Raw genomic sequence first — 26,259 nt, 5'->3', positions numbered from 1 at the left:
TTTCAACCAGAACGTAGCATTACTTCTTGAGATAGGGCACTCACAATGGAAAAAAAGAACGGGTGATTGAGCTACCCCCTTTTTAGCTGTTGACACCAAAATAAAATCAGCTGTTATACCCACTAAGGGCTACTTGTCGATAAATTTTTCTTTCATTCCGTTCATTATTTCTTGAGATACAGCAGTCACAATTGACGGCAAAAAACGTTCCATAGCTCAACCCCCGTTTGAGTTATTGACACCAAAATAGAATCAGCACCTGTTCTTGTTAATGGCAACATATAGACCAAATTTTGCTTGATTCCGCCAGTTACTTCCTGAGGAATAGCAAGCACGCGTAACTCAAAAAACGTCCCATTGCTCCAGCCCCTTGGAGGAATTCGCGCCAAAAACCAATGGGCACAAGTTCACGTAGCGGCACAAATGTGTACCAAATTTCGTTCGATTTCATGCGGTAGTTTTTGCGGTAGAGCGGCCACAAAAAACTGGTCACACACAGACATGACACACACACGGACACACACACACACACACATACACAGACAGACAGACATTTTCCAAAAATAGTCGAAATAGACTCAGCACACCTCAAAACGTTCGAATCCGTCAAAATTCGAAATTCGAAAATTTGCACGAATCCAATACTTTCTTATATATATTAGATATAGAAGAAAGTAAAAAACATTCAACTCTAAACTAATTCACAGCATCAAGAATATTGCGCGGAAAACCTAGCATTTAAATTTTCCTGTTCTATAGTAACCAGAGGAACAATAAGTTATGAATACTTGAGCAGTTTTAAAAGTAAGAGAGAGAGGAACGAATAAGAAACCTCTTTCGCTGTTCTTTTTTTCTACAATCTTTTCACAGCATCATTCAAAGTTAAGGAAAAGTAAAAACAAAAAGAAGTTGGCTCGCAAATAAAACTAACAAATAAAATTAATTATATATTACGGTAAATTGGTATTATTATCAGTAACTATAATAACAACAACAACAAATCATAAAAATAATAATTACATTACGGTAAAATTAAAATAAGTATCAGTAACAATAATTATAATTATTACTATGTTTCAATTACATTAATATTAGTAATATTGATAATAGTAACAATAAAAATCACAATGATAATACAAATAGTTATTTACAGTAAAACTAATATTATTTTCAATAATATTAATAATAGTAACAGCAACGATAAGAATAATGATTCAAATAATTGTTATATTACAGTAAAACTAATATTATTATCAGTAACAGTAATAAGAACAATAATAATAGCAATGAGAACAATAAAAATAAAATAAGTTATTAGATCTGAGTACAATTAATATTCGAATCAGTGATAACAATGATAGTAACCGCAGCAATACTATCAATGATACTACTATTATTTATAATAATAATATAAATATGAAGAATAAATATATTACAGTAAAACTAATACTCATGTCAGTAAAATTAATGAGAATATTAATGAAAATTACATTATTAATAATTATTGTCATTAACAAAATACGCAAAATTTAAAATTACATTCTTGCGGATGCAAATTTAGACACACGGCAGTGTGTCAGCCAAGTTCGGAAATCAGGCGACACATCTGCCAGTGTGTATCTTACACGAACCATTTCAAGCTACTTTTGACCCCCTCATTTCTCAAAAACTATTAAATCTACGTGCTTGAAATTTTGTATGCCTAATAGAGCTGCATAGTAGACCTATAATCCTAAATTTCATGAGTGTACCTCTTTTAGTTATGGAATTATTAAGATCTGAAAAGTGTCATTTTTAACACTGACTCACTCATTCACTCATCAAAATGTTTACGAACTTCCAAGTGTCTCACATACTTGAAATTTGGCATAAAGATAGATTTTCATGCATATGTAAAGGGAAAAATCTAAAAAGTCAAAAAAACTACATTAAAGAAGCAAAAAATTACGCTATTTTTTATGAGCATCACGGCGTAATCACTTTACCGCGCGATTGCAAAATATTTCGCCAAATAAATCAAAACAAAAGGGATCGTCATACGTTACCAAAACAAGGTTGTTGATGTTTTAAATTAACAATTTAATTTCTATCCAAGATGGGGCTTTAAACAGCACTTTGAGTTCTGCCAAAATGAAAAATGATCCATTAAAAAATTGCAAATCTAGAGCTAAGCCTTTAAAATTTATAAACCTTTATATCTCAATTAAATGCAAAATTTTACCGGAGGAGCAAAAATGGCAGCAATAATTTCAACAATCTTACTAATCTTACTAATATTATATATGCGAAAGTTTGTCTGTATGGATGGATGTATGGATGTATGGATGGATGTATGGATGTTTGTTACTCTTTCACGCAAAAACTACTGAACGGATTTTGATGAAACTTTACAATAATATAGCTTATGCATCAGAATAACACATAGGGTAGTTTTCGTCCCGTTATGGGGGGCAAAACCCCCTTAGGGGGGCAATAAAACACAATTTTTGTATAAATTCTCTAACATTGGGATGAAAAAATACTTGCACATATTTACATTATATGTCCATCGAAAGCTCTGATTTTTCTGCTGAAGATGACACCTGTTCGAAATTTCTAAGTAGAATAAAAAACGAGTTATGAGCTTTTTAGATCCATGTTCGAAGGCTTTCCTCAACTCAATACAGTATTTAGTGTATCATCTCAACTCCCTGTCGATAGCGACAATTGTTGTATTGTTAACTTTCTTTGCTTTTCGTGATTGTTCAAGGCTTTTCTCAAGTCAAATCTTGAAGTAAGATTTTTGCACAAGATTGGCAAATAATACATGATTTGGCTGATGATTTTCCATTTAAACGGAACTTTAAAGTAATTAATGGTTTTTATTATTATTTATGCTAATTGAACACTTACTCATTATCCAAACAACCAGCAGATCGCCAAAATTTTTGCAGAAAGATTTCCGTAGCTGATGCATTTGGCAGTTTTTTCAACGTTGCTGTTTTTGAAGCCGAAGACTACGTCATAATGTTTCTCAGCTTTCACCATGTAAAGAAAATATCGCCAATCAAAGAATTTTCAAAAGACTTTTTTTACTGTGTTAAATAATCCAGCAACTAAATTAGGCAAATCCATAAACAGCACAAAAACTTTCATTAATTTTCCTTTTTGCACAATTTCAAACAATCACCAAATTTTATTACTTATTTTGGTAACATTTGGGATGAAACTGTTTAGCGCCATTTTATGGTGACCAAAAATATCTCAGCATCTGGCGACGATATCTCTGTAACGAAAATTAATATCATATCGTTTTACAAAGTAAGGAAAGAATGGGGGAGCATCATCGAAGGTACCTCGAAACGACTTTCGCAAATTCGGTAAAATCGCACCAAGAGCCACAATGATTGAAATTTCCCGAAATAACTAAAGCAAGTATAAGGGGATTACGAGCGCAGCTACTTTTTTTTAATCACTTCGTACTTCATTAGCCATACAGAGAAGGTTTTCGACTCCATGTTAAAAAAAAAAGTATCAACAGATTAATCTTTTTAAACATGAGAAGATTAATTTCATGTTTTTTAAATTTGTATATGCTTAAATATAGTGCTTTCGTTTCTTAATCAATACTAATTTGTTTTTATACTGATTGCTATTTTAGTTTTATGGGTAAGGAAGAAACTCGATTTTTAATCACGTCAAAAAGATGTGTTTTAAATTCTTTTACTTAAAACAGAAAACAAAAGCAAGTAACGATTTTTTCTAATAATTATTACTGACCCAGGCAACGCCGGGTATTTTTGCTAGTATTATATATGCGAAAGTTTGTCTGTATGGATGGATGTATGGATGTATGGATGGATGTATGGATGTTTGTTACTCTTTCACGCAAAAACTACTGAACGGATTTTGATGAAACTTTACAATAATATAGCTTATCCATCAGAATAACACATAGGGTAGTTTTCGTCCCGTTATGGGGGGCAAAACCCCCTTAGGGGGGCAATAAAACACAATTTTTGTATAAATTCTCTAACATTGGGATGAAAAAATACTTGCACATATTTACATTATATGTCCATCGAAAGCTCTGATTTTTCTGCTGAAGATGACACCTGTTCGAAATTTCTAAGTAGAATAAAAAACGAGTTATGAGCTTTTTAGATCCATGTTCGAAGGCTTTCCTCAACTCAATACAGTATTTAGTGTATCATCTCAACTCCCTGTCGATAGCGACAATTGTTGTATTGTTAACTTTCTTTGCTTTTCGTGATTGTTCAAGGCTTTTCTCAAGTCAAATCTTGAAGTAAGATTTTTGCACAAGATTGGCAAATAATACATGATTTGGCTGATGATTTTCCATTTAAACGGAACTTTAAAGTAATTAATGGTTTTTATTATTATTTATGCTAATTGAACACTTACTCATTATCCAAACAACCAGCAGATCGCCAAAATTTTTGCAGAAAGATTTCCGTAGCTGATGCATTTGGCAGTTTTTTCAACGTTGCTGTTTTTGAAGCCGAAGACTACGTCATAATGTTTCTCAGCTTTCACCATGTAAAGAAAATATCGCCAATCAAAGAATTTTCAAAAGACTTTTTTTACTGTGTTAAATAATCCAGCAACTAAATTAGGCAAATCCATAAACAGCACAAAAACTTTCATTAATTTTCCTTTTTGCACAATTTCAAACAATCACCAAATTTTATTACTTATTTTGGTAACATTTGGGATGAAACTGTTTAGCGCCATTTTATGGTGACCAAAAATATCTCAGCATCTGGCGACGATATCTCTGTAACGAAAATTAATATCATATCGTTTTACAAAGTAAGGAAAGAATGGGGGAGCATCATCGAAGGTACCTCGAAACGACTTTCGCAAATTCGGTAAAATCGCACCAAGAGCCACAATGATTGAAATTTCCCGAAATAACTAAAGCAAGTATAAGGGGATTACGAGCGCAGCTACTTTTTTTTAATCACTTCGTACTTCATTAGCCATACAGAGAAGGTTTTCGACTCCATGTTAAAAAAAAAAGTATCAACAGATTAATCTTTTTAAACATGAGAAGATTAATTTCATGTTTTTTAAATTTGTATATGCTTAAATATAGTGCTTTCGTTTCTTAATCAATACTAATTTGTTTTTATACTGATTGCTATTTTAGTTTTATGGGTAAGGAAGAAACTCGATTTTTAATCACGTCAAAAAGATGTGTTTTAAATTCTTTTACTTAAAACAGAAAACAAAAGCAAGTAACGATTTTTTCTAATAATTATTACTGACCCAGGCAACGCCGGGTATTTTTGCTAGTATTATATATGCGAAAGTTTGTCTGTATGGATGGATGTATGGATGTATGGATGGATGTATGGATGTTTGTTACTCTTTCACGCAAAAACTACTGAACGGATTTTGATGAAACTTTACAATAATATAGCTTATCCATCAGAATAACACATAGGGTAGTTTTCGTCCCGTTATGGGGGGCAAAACCCCCTTAGGGGGGCAATAAAACACAATTTTTGTATAAATTCTCTAATATTGGGATGAAAAAATACTTGCACATATTTACATTATATGTCCATCGAAAGCTCTGATTTTTCTGCTGAAGATGGCACCTGTTCGAAATTTCTAAGTAGAATAAAAAACGAGTTATGAGCTTTTTAGATCCATGTTCGAAGCCTTTCCTCAACTCAATACAGTATTTAGTGTATCATCTCAACTCCCTGTCGATAGCGACAATTGTTGTATTGCTGACTTTCTTTGCTTTTCGTGATTGTTCAAGGCTTTTCTCAAGTCAAATCTTGAAGTAAGATTTTTGCACGAGATTGGCAAATAATACATGATTTGGCTGATGATTTTCCATTTAAACGGAACTTTAATGAAATTAATGGTTTTTATTATTATTTATGCTGATTGAACACTTACTCATTATCCAAACAACCAGCAGATCGCCAAAATATTTGCAGAAAGATTTCCGTAGCTGATGCATTTGGCAGTTTTTTCAACGTTGCTGTTTTTGAAGCCGAAGACTACGTCATAATGTTTCTCAGCTTTCACCATGTAAACAAAATATCGCCAATCAAAAAATTTTCAAAAGACTTTTTTTACTGTATTAAATAATCCAGCAACTAAATTAGGCAAATCCATAAACAGCACAAAAGCTTCCATTAATTTTCCTTTTTGCACAATTTCAAACAATCCCCAAATTTTATTACTTATTTCGGTAACATTTCGGATGAAACTGTTTAACGCCATTTTATGGTGACCAAAAATATCTCAGCATCTGGCGACGATATCTCTGTAACGAAAATTAATATATCGTTTTACAAAGTAAGGAAAGAATGGGGGAGCATCATCGAAGGTATCCCGAAACGACTTTCGCAAATTCGGTAAAATCGCACCAAGAGCCACAATGATTGAAATTTCCCGAAATAACTAAAGCAAGTATAAGGGGATTACGAGCGCAGCTACTTTTTTTTAATCACTTCGTACTTCATTAGCCATACAGAGAAGGTTTTAGACTCCATGTTAAGAAAAAAAGTATCAACAGATTAATCTTTTTAAACATGAGAAGATTAATTTCATGTTTTTTAAATTTGTGTATATGCTTAAATATAGTGCTTTCGTTTCTAAATCAATACTACTTTGTTCTTTATACTTATTGCTATTTTAGTTTTATGGGTAAGGAAGAAACTCGATTTTTAATCACGTCAAAAAGATGTGTTTTAAATTCTTTCACTTAAAACAGAAAACAAAAGCAAGTAACGATTTTTTCTAATAATTATTACTGACCCAGGCAACGCCGGGTATTTTTGCTAGTTAAGAAATTGTTTCGCCAATTCCGCATATTTTACGATCTACGTTATGATAATCCCTCCGAACAATAAAGAAATTCCAGACAGATTTTGAAATGAGTCTTAGCAATTTTCCTAACTGTCGAGAAATTTGAAGACGCCAAAGACCAAGAGCTAATGTACTTCGGCCTTGCTGATAAATGGGAAAAACAGACGGTTACTGTCTAAAATTGGCGATCGCACCAAGTCCCCAGCTATCGAAATATCTTCAAAACTTCTAATAAAGAGAAACCGCAAACCAGTGAACCGCAAAAGCAGGGGAAAAAAGGAAATAATATAGTTCTATACGCTTTTGCATTTATAATCGCCTGAATTAGAACATAACCTTTGATTTAGCTTTTCAAAAAGTAATGATATCCCAACTAAACATAAATGTGAAAAAGAAGCCAAGTTCGGTCGAAAGGAGGTTCGAGGTAGACGGTGTCCCCGACAAAAAATAGTTCAGATCTAAACTGTTACCAAGTTCCATAGCAGTTCCACATAGATGTTGGATTTTCCCATGTTCTTCAATTCATTCAGAAAACAATTTTTCACTTTCTTTGATAATAGATTTAAAACTTGGAAAGTTTGAAAAAAAAAAAATAGCGATGACTAGAACTTGTACGTAATAATGCATCATTAAAGGAAAAGGAATTAGTAACAATATAGTAAAAGGGGAAATAAAAGTACAGATTTGAGTGAAAAAAAATATAGAAAGATAAATAATAAATTAATATGATCATGAAATAAAATATACGATACATATCTGGAATATATAACAAGAAGGAGAAGAAGGTAATCAAAGAAACTATTAGTCACTGCTACTTGAGCAGTTTTAAAGTGAGAGAAAAAGGGGGAAAAAGAATAAAGAAAACACCCCACTGTTCTCTCTTCAAACAATCTCTCCACGACACTATTCAGAGCGAGGAAAAAGAAAAAATCGACGAGAATTTTCAAAAGATCGCTAATAAAAAAATATTATAATAATAGTGGTATAGTATCAATATAATTTCCATTAAAATAACAAAAGGTATTATTATAAGTAATAATAATAATATTATTAATAACAATATTAATAATGACAATAATAATAATAATAATAAATAATAATAATAACAATAATAATAGTGAGTAATAATGATAATAATAGTAAGTAATAATAACAAGTAATAATAATAATAATAAATAATAATAATAGCAATAATAATAGTAAGTAATAATGATAATAATAGTAAGTAATAATAACAAGTAATAATAATAATAATAATAATAACAGTAATAATAGTAAGTAATAATAACAATAATAGTAAGTAATAATAACAATAATAGTAAGTAATAATAACAATAATAATAGTAAGTAATAATAACAATAATAATTGCAATTATTATAGAAATAACAATAATAATTGTAATTATAATAGAAATAACAATGATAATATCAAGATTAAATACATTATAGTAAAACTAATATTATTATCAGCTATAACAATAATGGTATCAATAACACTACTAATAATAATTATAATACTTGCTACTTATTGCTTTTTAGTGGTAGCAGTGTTAGTCTTAGCAATAGTGAAACTAAATAACTTAAATTAATTAAAAATGGATAAATAAGTATTTAAAACTAATGTAAAATAAAAATGTTCATTCTCGTAGATGCAACCGAAAAAAAATTAGATTTTATTAGAAAAATTTACCACGTTATTTGCTAAAATGTAATCACTACAAATACTGGTTGAAATCTGGAAACTGGTTTACTTGCAAAAATAAAAACTCGAAAATAATCCTCAGTATCAGAGATTGCGACTCTTTGCGTGGAAATCCCAGCATTTAAATTTTATTATTCCGCAGTAATCGAAGAAACTATCCGTCACTGCTACTTGAGCAGTTTTAAAGTGAGAGAAAGAGGGAAAAAAAGAAATAAGAAAACACCCCCACTGTTCCCTCCTCAAACAATCTCTCCACGACACCATTCAGAGCGCGGGAAAAGAAAAACACGAAAAGAAGTTTGTTTGAACAGATCGCCAATTTCAGATTTCTCCAAGTGTGGCAAAAAGAGCATCCAGAACGTCAGGAGGAAAAGAGAATAAGTAGCCAAAATGTTATTGAACCAGCCTTTCCATGGGTGCGAAGAGTGCTGACACTAGTGGAGAGGAGAGCGCTTGTTCAAATACTCTTTAGTGATGGATAGTCTTAGGGTCGAAGTGCCAGCTAAGGAGGGGGCGTTTGCAACAGGTTTGAAACTACCTTGCTTGCTTTGCGATCGAAGAAAAAGCGAAAATGGATTAAGTCAGAAGCAGCTTCTTGAAACAAAATCTGGGCTACTGTTGCCACGAATTGCTTTGAAATTTTTCTCTTGGCAAGGTTCTTGAATTCTTGACTTGATGAATAATTTTCGTCTTGGCTTTTTGGCGTTTTACTGTTAATTTTGTTCCACGGTATAACTTTTTCGCACACTTTTGGCAACAGTTTATTTATTTGTGTCATCCGACGTATTTTAATGTACTCAGAAGGAAAGGGAAAACAAAGATGAATTTTTGGAAATTTCATTCTAACTTCAACTTTAAAAGCTGTCGTACAGTTAAAAGTGCTATCATTAAGCACAAGTTTGAATAACGAAACATTTGATCACAAAACAATAGTTATATGAGACAGAAAAAACTAAACAGGACATTAGATGTTTTTAAATTTTTAGTAAAACTTTGCATCAGCACCCAATAAGAAAAGCTACTAAGGCTTGCTGTCCCATATTTAGGCTTTGAATGAGATAAAATAAGGAGGAGCCAAACTGAACCTTTTTGTTTCGCAAAGCAGCTTTGTAATTTCTAGCTATTAGTTTCTAGTTTCAAGCTAAATACGAACTGCTAAATCAAGGGTAGACTTTTGTTTTATAGTCATTTATTTATTTATTCTTAAAAGAATGATGAGGAACAGAAGCAACTTCTGGAAACGAAAAAAAAAATGCTTAATGCATGAGTAATGACTTTATGATGAGGAACAGAGTTCAATTGAATTGATGAGACCGTGAATCAGTGACCTCTTTCATTAAAATCCAGGAGGTGAGTGGTTTTTGGACTCATCCATTTAATTGAGTTCACGGATTTGCACCCGTTTGATACCTAAGTGCAAGAAAAAGAAACGCAACTACAGCAAAATTCATTTTAAAACTTTCAGTGAATTTCAGCAGTCATTAACGATTACTTTTTAAAAATAATAGGCATCTTTATGTAGGGGAATGTGGGGCAAAGTGAAATAGTGGGGCATAGTGAAATAGTGCAATATTTACTCTGCTTCTTGCGCCACCTATTTAGTGATATTTTAAATACTTAGCAACACATGTAGTCTATTCCAGTCAACCATAAAATACCTCTGATAATCAAAGCATATGATAATACAAGAAATTTTCAAAAACTGATGCTCAAATTCTAATATTTTGTCTAAATCATAAATTATTTTGACATTATCAAATGATATTATCAAATGGTAAAGTTCTTGTTATTAACATTTTAAAAATATTAGTTGGGACCTTCTAATACTCGATGCGGTATTTTTTTAGTTAATCTTTAGCTTATTTGTATTTTTAATATTTTTCGCAATTAGTCAAGTGCATGCGGGGCAAAGTGAATGGCGCAAAGTGAAATAGTTCTCTTCATTTACTCATTCAATCATTTATTAAATCACTTACGTATTCATTTATTAAGTAACTTATTTACCACTCCTTCATTTAATAATTCACGTATTAATTCAATCTTTCACTTATTTTTATTCATTCACTATTTCAATCGCTGGTTTTTTCCTCATGGTGTAATTAATAAATTAATTTATTTATTAGTTTTTTGCTTCATTATCTTTTCATTTATTATGCATTCTTTTATTTGCTCATTATTTCGTTCAAAAATATTTTTCATAATCGAATAAAAACTATTTCATTCGAAAAATATATCATTTTTCAGTTTGCCCCATGAAAAAAGAAAGTGAAAAATTTCCACATTTTTTTGAATTACACAATTTTAACGACAAAAACAAAAAATAATTTTTCAATGTAAGTTTTATTATAAAATACATTGTTCTTTCTTTGTATACTGCAATTTTCAAAACAAATTTCCGATTTGATCATTTTGAAAAAGGTTAGTCATCTTTACCATTTCACTTTGCCCCACATTCCTCTACTATTTTATAGTGATTAACTTTCCTTATTCAAAGAACTAGCTTCAATTTCAAAATAACAAGGACCGGAAGTAAGTATGCGTCGAAGAGTACTAACAATTTCAAGTTAAAACAAATAAAACTAAACACAAAAATGTATTTTTAAATGTATATAATGAAAATTGATTTCAACTATTAAGTTAAACAATGTTTAAAGGATGTTACATTCTAAACCACCAACTTCATTAAGCATACTACATGTATATTTCTTTAATCTTTAGCTAAAGAGTATGGATTCTTTACTTATCTCTTAGTTAATCATTTAATGAATGCAATTGTAAACATGTTTTTCTTTAATCTTTAATTAAAAAGTATGGATTCTTTAATCATGTTTTAGTCAGTCATTTAATAAATACAATAATAAGCAAACCTTTTTTTTAAATTTTTTTAATAAAGGGTATATTTAATGATTAACTCAAAGATAATTAAATATCTTTGAGTTAATCATTATATAAATACAACTGTAAACATATACTTCTTTAATCTTTTAATAAATAGAACGGATTCTTTAATTATCTTTTCGTTAATCATTAAATAAATACAATATTAAACACAAATAATTAACAATAACCGACTTGCGCTACTACGAAATATTGTATTCAAAGAGCTTTACGCTAAGAAATAAAAATAACTTTAAGTTCATCTAAGTACATTAAAATTTAAAAACCAATTTTAAACACAAATTAAACAATAACTCCCAACTTTCTTGACAGTTAGAAACGATAACTATTTCAGAAACGATTCATTCCTTTCAGTAAGGTTTTCTAAATCATCAGTTTCACTTAGTTTAATGGCTTGCCTCAATCTCTAGACCATTTTTCCATCGTTACATCCAGGTCTTCATCATCGTTGAAGTCAGGTCAAGACCTTAACGATAATACAACGGCTGTCGTAAAGACGGAAAGCCCAGACCAGAAAGAATCTTTTAAAGTGGTTTCGAGGTCTTGCTCTTTTAGGGCCTTCCTAATACATACTTCGCTTCTTTTAGAAGTAATAAAAGTCTCGAGACCCGGAGCTTCCGTATTTTTACGCTGTGCGGCGAGTTCAACTTGTGGTCATGCTGAATGTTTATTGAGGGCGATGGAATCTTTTTGGCGACTTAATAAAACAAGGAAAGGTGAGAAAGTATAGAGCAATGAGGTTTGTTTACAGTGGGCGTTGAAACACCGTTTTGGCGACTTTGTGAAACATTGTAAGGTGAAAAGATATGTGACAATGAGTTATGTTTTTCTGAGAGTCTTGAAATATGCTTTTGGCAACATTGTAAAAAAACATAGTAATGTGTGGGTAACATATAGCAATAACAAGGTAATATATAGCTAAGAGTCATGGTTTTTGAGAAGGTTGGAGTATATTTATGGTGACTTTATAAAGCAAGGTAAGGTGAGAAAATATAGCAATGAATAATGTTTATTCTGCAGTGGACAGATAGACGGCAGTATCTTCAGAAATGAGTTTTCTAGATATGTGCAGAAATAAAATGTGAAGAAGGAAAATAATCAAATTAGACTTTCTTTTCACGCTTTTTTTCAGCCGAAATCAAACAAGCAAGCTTATACCATAAAGTTAACGTAATAGATGACAAAAGTGCAACAGAGTGAAACATTTGCAGTTCTTTACATGTCCACTGCCTGTAGGTGATAAAATGCCGTTTTAGTGGTTTATGAAATAATATAAGGTTACAAAATAAGTAGCGATTGGTTTATATTTTCAGAACGTTGGAATATATTTATAATGACTTCATTAGAGAACAAGGTACTATATTGCAGAGTTATTGTTTTTGTGAGCGTTGGAATATCTTCATAGGGACTTTATAAAAGAAAGTAAGATGGGAAAATATAGCAATGAGTAATGTTTTTGGCAGGTGATAAAACACTGATTTGATGGTTTATGAAAAAAATGGAAGGTTTCAAAATATGTAGCAATTGTCAGTAAGTTACCACCCTATAGCCAGGACTAAGGCAGAAATACATGAAATACACCGCTAGCTCAGTCGTTCCAGCCGAGTACAGCAATTTTGCGCTTATTAGCACTCATCAGCCCGGCATAGGAAGTGACTGAACTGGAGGTGGAAAAACCTCTTAAGGAAGATAAGAGTGCCAAACAAGCTGGTAGCTAATGCAGAATTGCTCTGAACAGACGAGTGACCGAAGCAATGGTTCGGTTCAACTCGAAGATTGAAGACAAGGCAGGGTATTTTCAGTAAGTTACCACCCTATAGCAAACCTAAGGCAGAAATACATGGAATGACTGAGCTGCCGGCGTGTCCCCTTTAATAAAACAATATAAGGTGAAAAAAATGTAACGAGGTTTTTTTTTCTCCAGAGTCTTGAAGTAGGTTTTTGAAGATTTTATAAAACAAAGGCGAAAAAAATATTTCTCATAGAGTTACGTTTACTGAGAACGGTGAAAAACCTTTTGGTCAATTTATAAAACGAAACAAAGTAAGATGAGAAAATATGTAGTTACGAATTATCTTTTCTGAGGGTAGTAAAGTAACTTTTTGAAGACTTAATGAAGCAAAACAAAGTAAATTAAAAGAAAAAAAAACATGTTGCAACAAGATATAACTATTTCTTCTTGTCCATTAATTCTTATTTCGTAATATTTTCTGAATTTCTTACTTTTAAATACGCAATATAGTAATAAATTTTCAAATTTTTATGACTTATTAAAGCTAATCATGACACTAGATTCAAGTATGCTATCAGGTTTGTAATGAAATTGATACTAATTTATGAGGCGTAACTTTTACTATTTTTGACGTTTTAATCAATTCGCGAGATTTACTTTTACACTAGTGTTGCAAATATCTTCCATACTGACTCTTTGGTTCTCAGTAGAACGAATTAATGTTTTTTCAATGGACATAGTATCGAAATAACACTATAGTTTTCTATCGACAATTTTCTTGACTTTGTATAGTTACAGTCATTGGGACAATAATGTGACACAATCCTGACAAACGCGTCCTCTTTATATACAACTCAAGCACACAATGACTACGAGTGCAAGTGTACGTAATAATGCATCATTAAAGGAAAAGGAATTAGTAACAATATAGTAAAAGGGGAAATAAAAGTACAGATTTGAGTGACAAAAAATACAGAAGATAAATAATAAATTAATATAACCACGAAATAAAATATACGATATATATCTGGAATATATAACAAGAAGGAGAAGGAAATAAATTTGAAAAGAAAGGAGCAGAAAGTATTTTTAAGAAGAAAGCTCGAGCGACTTTTTCCTTAAAAAAATAGAGAAAGCCGTCTGAACGAAAGTATATCCATAAACTTTTATATGTGACAAGAGGTTTAATGCAAAGTTGTTTAGTTAGTTAAATGATTTAAATAAGTATTATGCTAAATAAGAAATTTATCAAAACACATAAATAATGCTGCAAAAGAAATTAACCTGTAAGGAGTTATGAGTTCAGGACGTAAATAATTCGGGTTACGACATTGCCCAATAAGACTCACGGATGCTGTTATTTATGCCATACTTTGCTTACGGTGGTACCAATTTTGCTCTCATATCCAGTTCAATAACTTCCTGTGCCATCTCTTACCTCCTCGGAGAAGAAACCATAACGCTTGTGAATCACGTCTTCGAAACGGGGGCAGGGATCAATTAATTTCAGAAGGTGGGTAGGTTCGAAAAATTTCCTCATCTATCAAGGTGTACCCCCGTGTTATAATTCACACCTCGTAGGCCCATCCTCGGGGCCTTTTGTTTAGAAAACAGAAAGTGAAAAATTGATCTGGTGTGGTCCAGGTTAAGTAGATTGGTTGTCGATCGTGGCTTTGGCACGCTACTAGTAGAAAGTATTTTTTGAAACGTATTTTTTTCTTCTTCTTTTCAAAGATATCAGGATTATCTGAATTGCTTCTATGTTTTCCCCATATTGCTGCATTTGGCAAATTTCTTACAGGTTCATTCCATTGTCAATTTCTGGTTATAGCAGAAATATTTTTGACTCAGTACCGTAGAACCCTTTATGCCTTGCTAAGCGCAAAAGTATGTGCAGCTGGGTTTAAAATGAGTAATTACTATTTAAAGTTTTGTGTCTACATGTATTTGATTCAGAGGCAATTTTTTCAGAATTTTTCTAAAATATTTCCCATTCACAAATAACCATAAAATATTGTATTCAGGTGAAATATGTGATAAAGAACTACATGGTGACCATAACTCAATTTTGATTAAAAATGCAGATACGACTTTTGTGCTTAGCACTACAATATTATACTTTGGGAGTTGGGGTTATATTTAGTACCGCGTTATAATATATAGCAGCGAAAGATTTCCTCATCGATCAAGGTGTTGCCTCGTGTTATAATTCACGCCTCGTAGGACCATCCTCGGTGCCTTTTGTTTAGAAAACAGAAAATGAAAAATTGATATGGTATGTAGTCCAGCTTAAGTAGATACGATGCCAATCACGGTTTCAGGCTTTGACATATTATTACTAGGGTACAGTGGTAGAATCATGGTAAGTTGATTTCTCATCGTATTTTTTTTTTTTTTTTTGAATGCATCAGAATTTTCTTAGTTGCTCCGATGCTTTTCTGAAACTTCTCCATTTGGAAGATTTCTGTCAGATTTTTTCCATTGTCAGTTTTAGTTTTATCAGAAATGTTTTTGACACGGTACCGTAGGACCCCATTGTTAACGTGGGGGTTGAGGGACAATATTTTGTTTTGTGATTTAACATAAGAGGTACTAAAAATTTCCTTATTCATGTAGGTCTTGCTCCGTGTTATAATTCACACTTCATACGACCATCCTCTGGGCCTTTTGTTTAGTAAACTGAAAGTGAAAAATTGATCTGGTTATGTATGTTAGTTGCCGATCACGGCTTTGTCAAAAAAGTGTAGAGTAGAGGGGTATGACAAGGTAAGTTTATTTTGCATCGTATTTTTTTTTCTTTGAAGATATCAGAATTATCTTAACTACTTTGTTGCTTTTTCTAAACTGCTGCATTTGGTAGATTTCTGTCAGATTTTTTTCATTACTAGTTTTTGGTTATAGCAGGAATGTTATTGACACGTTACCGTAGAACCCCATTCTACTGTGGGGATTAGGGGACATATTTAGTAACGCGTTGTAACATATGGGTTCAAAGAATTTCCTCATCTATGAAGGTGATGGCAGGTTTTATAATTCACACCTCGTAGAACCATCCTCGGGATCTTTTGTTTAGAAAACAGAAAGTGAAAAATTGATCTCATGTGGTCCAGGTTATGTAGATTAGTTGCCGTTCACGGCTGTGGCAAAAAATTGTAGAGTAGAGTATTATAACCAAGGTAAATTTATTTTGCAGAGTAGTTTTTTTTTTTTTTTTTGAAGATACCAAAAGTATCTAAATTGTTTCCATGCTTTCCCCAAATCGTTGCATTTGGTAGATTCGTTAGACTTTTTCGTTGTCAACTGTCGGTTATAGCGGAAATATTACTAGCATAGTAACGTAGAACCTCATTTTTCCGTGGGAATAAAAGGGACAAACTTTGCACCGCGTTACAACATACAGGTTCAAAAACTTTCCTCATCTATCAAGGTGTTTCTCTGTGTTATATTTCACACCTCGTTAAGAGCATCCTCGGTGTCATTTTATTTGGAAAACAGGAAGTAAACGTTGATCTGATGTCCAGATTAAGTAGGTAATTAATCCATTTAATCACTTTACATATAAAAATTACTTTACATGAAATTTTGAAGACAAAAAGAGTGGTTGACAGCTGTTTCAAACTCCCAACATTCTTAATGCTCTCCTACATTACAAATTCTCTGAGAAATGATTCATATTAAGAATTTAATCAAGGAGTTTTCCAATGTGGGTGCTGCGGCACCTTTGGGTAACCCAGGAATGTGTGGGGTGACGTGTCCATGGTATCAATATGTATTTTTCAATAAGGACCGACTAGGGGGTCGTGAAAAAATTCTAATTCATCAAAGGCTGCCCCAAAGAGACAATTTTGGGAACCCCTGATTTAAGCAAATAATTATGCATAATTGCAAAACCATAGATTTATACCACTTATGCTACACACAACGTCTCAAACCATAATATAATTACTATCTTATGCGCAAAGTGGAGCTCATGAAAGCTCAGCTCCTGCACTTTCTACCCCTTTTTACACAATTTACGAAATTCAGGCTTTTTGCATATGAAAATGTGTTTTTATTTTCAGATAAAGATTTATACCATTTATGTTACATGCAAGGCCTCTAGACGTACTATAGTTATAGATATTATACGGAATTCAGACTATTTGCATATGAAAATATGTTCTGTTTTAGAAGCAAGAAGGAACTGATGAAAGCTCAGCTTCTGTAATCCCCCCCCCCCTATTTTGCATCAACTTTACATGATAGACGAAATTCAGACTATTTGCATAGGAAAATATGTTATACTTAATGCGCAAGATAGAGCCCATGAAAGATCAGCTCCTGTATCCCTTCTCTGCTCCCCCCCCCCTTTTTACAGGAACTTTTACATATTAGACGAATTCAGGTTATTTGCATATGAAAGTATGTTCCATTTTATTATGCGCAAGGAGGCGCTCAAGAAAGCTCAACTCCTGTACTTCTATCTCCCATTTTACAGGAACTTTTACACGTTAGACGGAATTCAGATTTTTTTTTAAAGACAATAAAGCTCTCGCATTTTATTTGTTAGAAATTAACCCTAATTACATGCATATGATAAGCACTTAATTGGATGCTAATAGACACTCAGGACTATTTAAACGTTCTGGACGTAATACGTCGCATACAATTTTCCGCTACAAGTGACAAAACCCTTCGCAAACAACAGGTGCACGCGAAAAACTCTTTTGTCTACTTCAAGTAAGATATAATTAACGCTCACAAATAACTCCTTAAACCGCGTACCTCGTCACTGTCTCCAATCGAGCCTCGTCTGTTCGGCTGAAAGCGAAGGGGATCAAGAATGTCAGGTACTTACAAACACTAAGGACACCTGACAACAGGATCTGAAACGAGCCCACAAATTTGCTAAAAGCACCTCGCCCACTCTTTTGATAAACGCCACTCTCGGCGGTGGACAACATATTTTTCTTCCATTGGGTGACAAGTAATCACAACCTGCACTACATGTGGACTCATCGGGCAAGAATCACTGATGGCAAGAATCGATAGAGCGGTGTCACGTAATACTTGTAATCAGAATTGACATCACGTCATCATCCAGAGGCCTTACGATGCAAAAATGAAAATAAAAGAAAGTTTTTATTAAAAGTCTTTTAAGGTAACTTTGTTTTCCTCCTTTCGTTGATGTAAATTATTCACCCTGGCATAAGCTCTTGAAAGAGTTATTTAATCTTGATGGCTGATCTTTAGTGATAGATACCGCTTAATAGCATAGAGTGTAATGCAGTTAAAATTTCGGTAAATAAAATTTAAAGAGCATTTATTAAGCAATCAAGGTTGCTTATTGCTTACACCAGTTTCTCAATTTTTTTTTTCTTGCGCCGCGGACCGGTAAAACTTTTGCGAACCGGTGACGTTTTTTTTTTTTCATTTTTACAAAAACCTTTACCGGGTATCAAAGAACTGCTTTGTAGTAATGAATTTTTATTTTGATTTACATATGTTTTAATACGTTTTTATATTGACGATGAAAAAAAAAATCGATTTTTTTAGTCTGATAGTATTTTTTGGCATTTTTTTTTTTTCAAATTTGAATTTATAAGGGATATGTGTTCCTAGTAAGAAGGATTCGCCATTTTATGTAAACTGTTGACAAACACATATGTATATATATATATAATTTCAACTTTTTTAATATAGCTTTCTTTTCTTATTTTTTATAAGTTATTCGATGAATGTACATAAATTGGAGCCAATTGAATGATGAATGAGCGATAATTTTAATTAGTTTTCATAATTATCATTTCTTAACTTCGGCACTTTACGAATTTTCTTGCTAATAGACGCGTGAACTACTGCACCGAGCGATTTAATTTTTGATTATCATCACCCGACATCTTCATTTGACAAAGTACAGGTCATGAATTTACCGTACTGAATGACAAGCCAATAGAGCCAATGAAACTATGAGTGGGGCAATTAAAATCGGAGAAATCGAGTTTTAAAATACCCTGAATTTCTACTGGAACAGCAACCGATTAATTCGGCCGATTGATTTTATGACGTTTGATGACGTCTGTGGTTAGTGCGTTGAGTATTCATAAAATGTTTTCGATCGGCTAATCAGTACTCTATTGAAGTGCTCCTGGTTAGTCAGCGGTGAGCCCGGGTTAACCGATTACTCTATCCGAACACACCCATAAAGGAGGCTCAAAAACAGTACTTCAAAATGTAGATGTGAAAGCGATAACTGAAAATCAGCATTCATTCCCTAATTTGCATGTGTCCAAGCACACTCTGCTAGCCTAGGTTTGAAGCACCTAATGTTGAAAAAATCACAAGGAATGTTCTCACGTATCTAAAGACAGGTGGAAGCAATTGAAAAAAAAAAAAAAAAAAAAACGAAAGAAGCACCAAAACGTGAAGGGGATCTTCGACTACTTTACAGTGCACTCTGCTCAGAGGGTAATTGAAAATTAATGCTCGTTTCTGCACTAACAACAAGTAAATTATTGCTCCCACTTTCTCTTATCGTTCTGAGATTCTCTTGGCTTAAGGTGCAATAAAAATATTATGACAGAGCTCGAGGCAATACTAACTGCTTTATAAAGTTCGAATGCAATGGATCACAGGGAAAAGTCTCCAGAAATATAAACAGCGACGGGGGGGGGGGGGGGGGGTCAGTGCTTTGATTACACAATAGAGATAACGAATCCTAATCTGTGGTTCCCTCTAAAAGATTGAAGAGATAAAGCACCAGAGAGGTAGGGAAACGGAGAGCAATATTTCCCGTGACAGGAACATCAATGCGTCACGTTTCGTCATTGACCATTCCGGTCACGTGCCTTTGGGAAATGGAAGGATTTTGGTCTTTGAGTTTTTTGGTGGACAAGTTGCGAACAAATCGTTACTGACAGACACCGATATCCCCACACCCACTAAAATGTCTCGGATTGCAATGTTGGTCTTGTTTGTTTGTTTTCTTTTTCTTCCTTCGTGTCATCAAAAATGTGCTGATGCACGATGGAACATTGGTATGAAGATAGTAGATTATATGACAGATCAATTATAAGGAGGAGTGAATTTTACTGACTTTTCTCTTTGATAACAAGTTAAAAGAAATGAATTAATTACAGATAAAAGAAAAATACTAAGCATTTTTCATAACGCACTCAAAAGGACAAAATAACCTTTCTGGGTCAGAAAGGACAATTTAAGCATTCCTGTAGTTTTCGAAAATTCCAAGAAAATGACACCACAAACGAAGAAAAGTGCGGCTCAAGTCATGAAGAGAATTTCTTATCATTATCTAGCTTTCAATCATAAATTTGAGTGTTCAAACATGCATATTTTTCTTAAGGGGAAAGTTTGGATTGAAATGACTTGAGCGCACTTTTCTTCGTTAGTGGTGTCATTTTCTTTTAATTTTCGAAAACTACAGAAATGCTTAAATTGTCCTTTCTGACACAGAAAGGTTTTGCCTTTTTGAGTGCGTTATGAAAAGTGCTTAGTATTTTTAAAAAAAAAAATCTGTAATGTTATTCTTTTTAGTGTAAATGTATTTCAGAAATAGAATAATTTTACCGTCACGAAACTTCACCTTATTTTTTTATATAAATGCTAGGTACTTAAAGGGAAAAAAACTATATACATGTCTAAAACTTTAAGCAGTTGCACTAAAATTTAATCCTTATTCCTCTCTAAGATTTATGCTTGCTAATTTCATCCTTGCTTCCGAGAAGCCTTGATTTAAAAATTTTATTATAATTGCTTTTAACATTACTGTTACAAGGCAACAAAATTTGCAACAATGGGTTTTATATTTAAACATTTAATGGGAAAATTGCATGAAATTTGATATTTTCCATCCTAACCGAAATATTAATTTTATTTCAAAATTTTAATTTTTCAGCGTTAAGTTGTACCTTAAGATTAATCAAATCATTTAGTGAAATCCAGAAGTCTCTAAGTGATCTAGTTGCTGAAATATAAGCAAAACCAAGCCTCAGATTACTCCGTGACAAACAGGCCAAGTATAATAAAAGTGCTTAAAAAACAAGTACACTATATTGAAGGTTACATGAACCCCTAGCACTAAGTGGGCATAACTCTTTTCACAATGAGCAGAAAAAAATATTCCGAACAAAATTTTTTTAATCTAGTACAGGAGTTCCCACACCTTTTCGGTTAAAAATGTGTACACTTCGTAGCACAAATCCCCCCTCCTTGCAGTACCCATTTTGGATCCCTTGATCTAGTATATTTAAATGACGATGGAAAAACTAAAGATTTCAGTTTGTAGTTTAGTAAATAAAAAATAACTTCTACCGATTTAGGGCACAAATTTCTTGAAAAGTTCACGAATAATTAATTATTTCGAGCTCTAGGAGCAATAATTGTCCTTTGCACAACCTTTAGAATGGATGCGAATACATTAGTTTATTTTTAGAATGTGACAGTATCTATGGATATGGCAATGCAACACTAAATGATGTAGGATGTTTGCCTAAAAGTTAATATGTGAAATACTTTGGATAGTTACTTCTTCGTTTAAAACCCCCTGATTTTTTTTCATCATTCCTTGTACCAGCCAACCAATCTTTTCAATCTGGTTTTCCATATTCTTTTTTAAAGGAAGAATAAACGCGAAAGTTGACTTAATGTATCATCAAAATATCGGTAAAAGCAAAATAAAACAAAAAAGACAAATTTAATAAATATTGAAAAATATTAGAATTTAAAGAAGGATTTTGTGTTGGAGAAATGTTGTCTATCAGTCTGTCTATTCATCACCTCAAACAACTTTTGAAAGAATAATCTGATTCGAATAGACCTCCCCCCCCTCGAAAGATCTTGGCTAGAGGACACCGCATTCTAAAATTTCATTTTTGCATTGAAATTTCTTTCATTCAATTTAGACCAGTTAAAAAAACCTAACCTTATTGCCAACGCAGAAATTTAAACTTTTTTACATTTGACCGATTCAAGGGTACTTTTTGAATAATTCAAAATTTTTAAACGTTTACGAAAAAGGAAAACTTTTAAAAAATTTTATCTAAAAATCCAGCAATACTAAAAATTATACTTAAGTACTAAGCAATTGAGACAATTGTACATATTCTGAATGTATTCCTAATTTTTAATTTTGAGAATTACGAAAAGAGATATTAATAATAATCGAAATACACTTTCTCATCTTAGTCTTTACATCAACGAAAATTTGAGATTGATTGATTGAATCAAAATGAAGTGAATTCAAAGCGTAAATGAGTTTGTTGTTCATATCTGTTATGGTGCTATTTATTTATTTTGTAGTTTTTAATTCTAAAGTTTTAATTATTATTATTTATTTATTTATTTATTTTTTGGCAACGGAAAATGAAGCTTTATTTTCAAACGTAAAATATAGCTGCAAACGATTTTATCTTCGATAACATCTGTTTATTTAGCGAGACCTTTTGGCATCGTGAAAAAAGAAATTCGCAGTGCTTTTTCGTTTTTTTATTTAAACCCTGAAAAAAGAATTGCAGCGATGTTTTTTTTTTTTTTTTTTTTTTTTTTGTTCAATAAAAGTTTTTTTTTTTCTTTTGATGGACTTTTGATTTTTATTTCATTCATTTTTTATTACTATTATTACTATCACTATAATTTTCTTCATTTTGGTTTTTGAAAACAACAAATTTTTTTCTGGGCTGCCTTTGCATTGTATAAAAGATGCTGTTACTTTTATTTGGTTATTTATTTCTCTTTTATTTATTCACATTCGAAATTTTATGTTGGGAGAAATATTTTTTGTAATTTTGCTCTTCATTTCGTCTCTCTTAAAAAATGTGCGCTAAAGTGTTAGACAAAATTACTGAAATCTAAAGTACTAAAAATAGAAAGGACATAGACTCTTGAAACTTGCTGAAAAATAAAGCCTAGCAATTTGAAAAACTGAATTTGATATGTAATCAAATATATTTTTATTATAAACAAGGGAGAAATAGTGAATTGTTTTTAGAAATCAGTTTCAAATGTAAAAGAGGTAAGTCAGAAATATTATGCAGCATTAGCTAATTGAGATAATGTTGAACTCATGCTAGAAAATAAAGACTGGTATAATGGGATAGGAAGATCGTTTAGTTCTAGACAGAAAGTCCTCTTTTTTTTTGTCAAAAATTCATTTATTTATACCCAAAAAGCCATCATGAGAATACACAGTAATAGCAAACTTTGACTAAGTACACACAATTCAAAACAATATCACTATATACACTATGCGCGCATATGCCAAAAATCAGGAAATTAAAGACAAGCTCCCTTGAAAAGAAGAATATTACGTGTTCCTTCATTCGGAACTTGTCATACTTTTGCGACATCCGCACGTTTGTATTTATGCATATTCGGACTGTAGGATGCTCAGATTATAAGACGTCCGGATTATAAAATGTTCGAAAAAAAGGTTCTCTTTAGCAATGTGTAAATGTACTCTGTATTTTTTCGCCCCAACAATTTTAGTATTTTATTTTTACAGCAGATTTTTCAAAAAAATAAATAAATAAAATAAAATAAAAAGAAGAAGAAAAAAAAAAACACACTTTCAGTTGCATGCAAATTAGTTTCATTAAAATTCAAGTAATCCCCTCAAAAATAATCGATTAATTTGTTTTTCTATTGCTAGCAATTGTGCATTCAGATTTCAATAATGAATATGAATTTCGTGTAAAATTCATCTCAACAAACAAGCCGAAAATGTTTTGAAATTATAACTCGCCATTTGAACCATTGAAAAAAAAAAGAAAACCTTTCAAAGTTATGTAATAAATTATCGTTTTCAGAGATCCAAAAAGACTCTCTGATTATTAAACGATTTGTTCCTGAATTGATGGATTCTGTACTCATTAACATCCGATATTTATGAATAATAATTTGTATTAATTCATCATAATCAGTTTTCCAACGAAAGACCAGGTTTTTAAGTTCATGCGGTAAAACTACAACAGTCAAAAAGAACGACAAAACATAATCCTGTCCTTTTTATAGAATATTTAGTCGGCTTAAACTTCCTCCAGAAGAAAAAAAAATCTCAGAATTGATCGCTAATTTCTACTCATTAAACTTAAAGTCATCTGTAATATATCCATAAAAGCTTCGTAGAAAAAAAACATTGACATCGACTTCTGCTCTTTTTTTTCGAGCAGTTTGGAGTGACTAATAACAAACCTAAAGAACCTGAAAAATATATTAACCGGTTCTGCCCCGTTTCCGCTCATTAAAGCACAAGCAACACGACTAATTTGGACTCAATAAATCAATAATCGCCTGGCAAATTGCCACTTAGGCGAAAGATTACCATCAGCAAATATTTACACACCGAGACAGGGTCCTAATCTTCGTAAATCTGCACAAGTCCTCAGAGGATTCTGGCCTGAGTGCTTTCGGTCAAGCGACTGAGATTTGCATCGTCGCTTTAGGACTTTTTTGCGCGAGAGATGAAAGAAATGCGAACTAGATCACACACATCTCTCTCAACCCTTTGAAGATTCGAAGAGTAAGATTTTGATTTAAATGTATCCTGCGTTGGTGGTGACGTAAAATTAGTTCATTCGATAGCTGGAACTGATGTTAATCAGTTTAAATATTGTGCATAAGTTCTAGTTATAAACGAAGAAGAAAAAAAGGTACTGCATCAAAAAAAATTTGATAGTTTTGAATTAAATATTGATTTGACTTTAAAATTAATTTCAATTTATAGAATTTGAGCACCAAATTCAAGATTTCGAGGGGAATAATACATTCGAGCCCGCTTATTAGAATATCGGTTAAAAGAATATTTCGCTTAATGTAATACATTTTCAATGTACCAAACCAATGTAATGTGTTACTTTTATACCGGTTAATTGACTATTCCGCTTATTAGAATATTTTTTCGTGGCAAAATGGCTATTCCAATAAGCGGGTTCGACTGTATAAGTAAAATAATGGCTGAGAAATACACACACACACACACACTATGATTTGGTGAAAACAAAACAACACCGGGTTAACTATTTTTTTTTTAAATCACCCTTTTTCCTATTTTTTTTAATTGTTCGAACTTTTTGCCACCGTGCAAAATTAGACCTCACACTGGCTCTACATACGATAATTCAACCTTCTACTGCATACCGTTTTTGAGTTATGCGAGATATTTACATACATACGACTATACGTCTGCATACTATTTTTACAAGAAAACTCGTTTTAATTTACTGGGGAAAAGTTCGAAAGGATAGTAAACTCCTGATTATCTGTAGAATTGGGTGGCACAAGTGCCACGCATCGTTACGCGGATAAACCGCAAAAAGACTAAAATGAGGGACAAATAAGGTGAAAATTGTCCTTCCTCAAAAAAAATATCTGTATTGATGTATAATACTTTCTTCAAACAGTGATACAATACAGTAAAAATGTTTTGTATTTTTACACAACGGAACTTGACATCAATAAATAACAAGTGTATGTACGATGAAAAAAGCACGATAAATAAACAAAACAAAAAACAACTGAGTTTATTTACAATTTTTCGGCAAAAAAAAAAAAAAAAAAAAAAAACAGCTGTTGTTATTTGCTTTTTGCCGCGAAAATACGTGTTCCTGATTTTTAAACGACTCGTGAATAATCCGCGGTAGACAGCAAGCGGAAGCATTCAGCGCGTCAATGGAATCGCGCGACCAGCCTTGTTTGAAAAATCGGATATATAAAAAACTAATTAATAATTAAACCTTGGGAAAATGAAAGATTTTTCTCACTCCAGGTTTTTTTTGCTCACTCTATCATTTTCAGTGACTAAAAGTAGTCCTTTGGACTGATAGAAAGAACTTCATTTTCAATTCCTCATGCACTGGAGCAGCTAGAACTTGACAGAACTATGGGAGAGGGAGGGTTTGATCAGAGCAGTTCTTATATGGATGTATTCATGTTAGACTAATATGTGTTAAAACCAAAGGCTCTGTGGAGTTGACTCTCAAATCCTCTAGGTTTTGTCTTTCATAGACACCATTTTCAGTTTTCGATCTTAGCGCCACCTTTAGATGTTGCCTTTAGATAGCCATTTTAATAAATTTTCTTTATGAGAGCAAGACTTCAT

General features: G+C 32.3%; 1 protein-coding gene across 1 annotated transcript in view; it reads right to left on the bottom strand.

The window, feature by feature from the left end:
* LOC129230350 (zinc finger protein 423-like) overlaps positions 1-26,259 on the bottom strand; it is a gene marked incomplete at its 5' end in the record, with an annotated part of 101,137 nt that overhangs the window by 70,967 nt on the left and 3,911 nt on the right. The window lies entirely within an intron of this gene.

Source organism: Uloborus diversus, chromosome 9 (assembly GCF_026930045.1).
Source record: "Uloborus diversus isolate 005 chromosome 9, Udiv.v.3.1, whole genome shotgun sequence".
In the NCBI taxonomy this organism is placed as follows: Eukaryota; Metazoa; Arthropoda; class Arachnida; order Araneae; family Uloboridae; genus Uloborus; species Uloborus diversus.
Note: the sequence above shows the minus strand (reverse complement) of the source record. Positions and strands in the feature narration are given on the sequence as shown.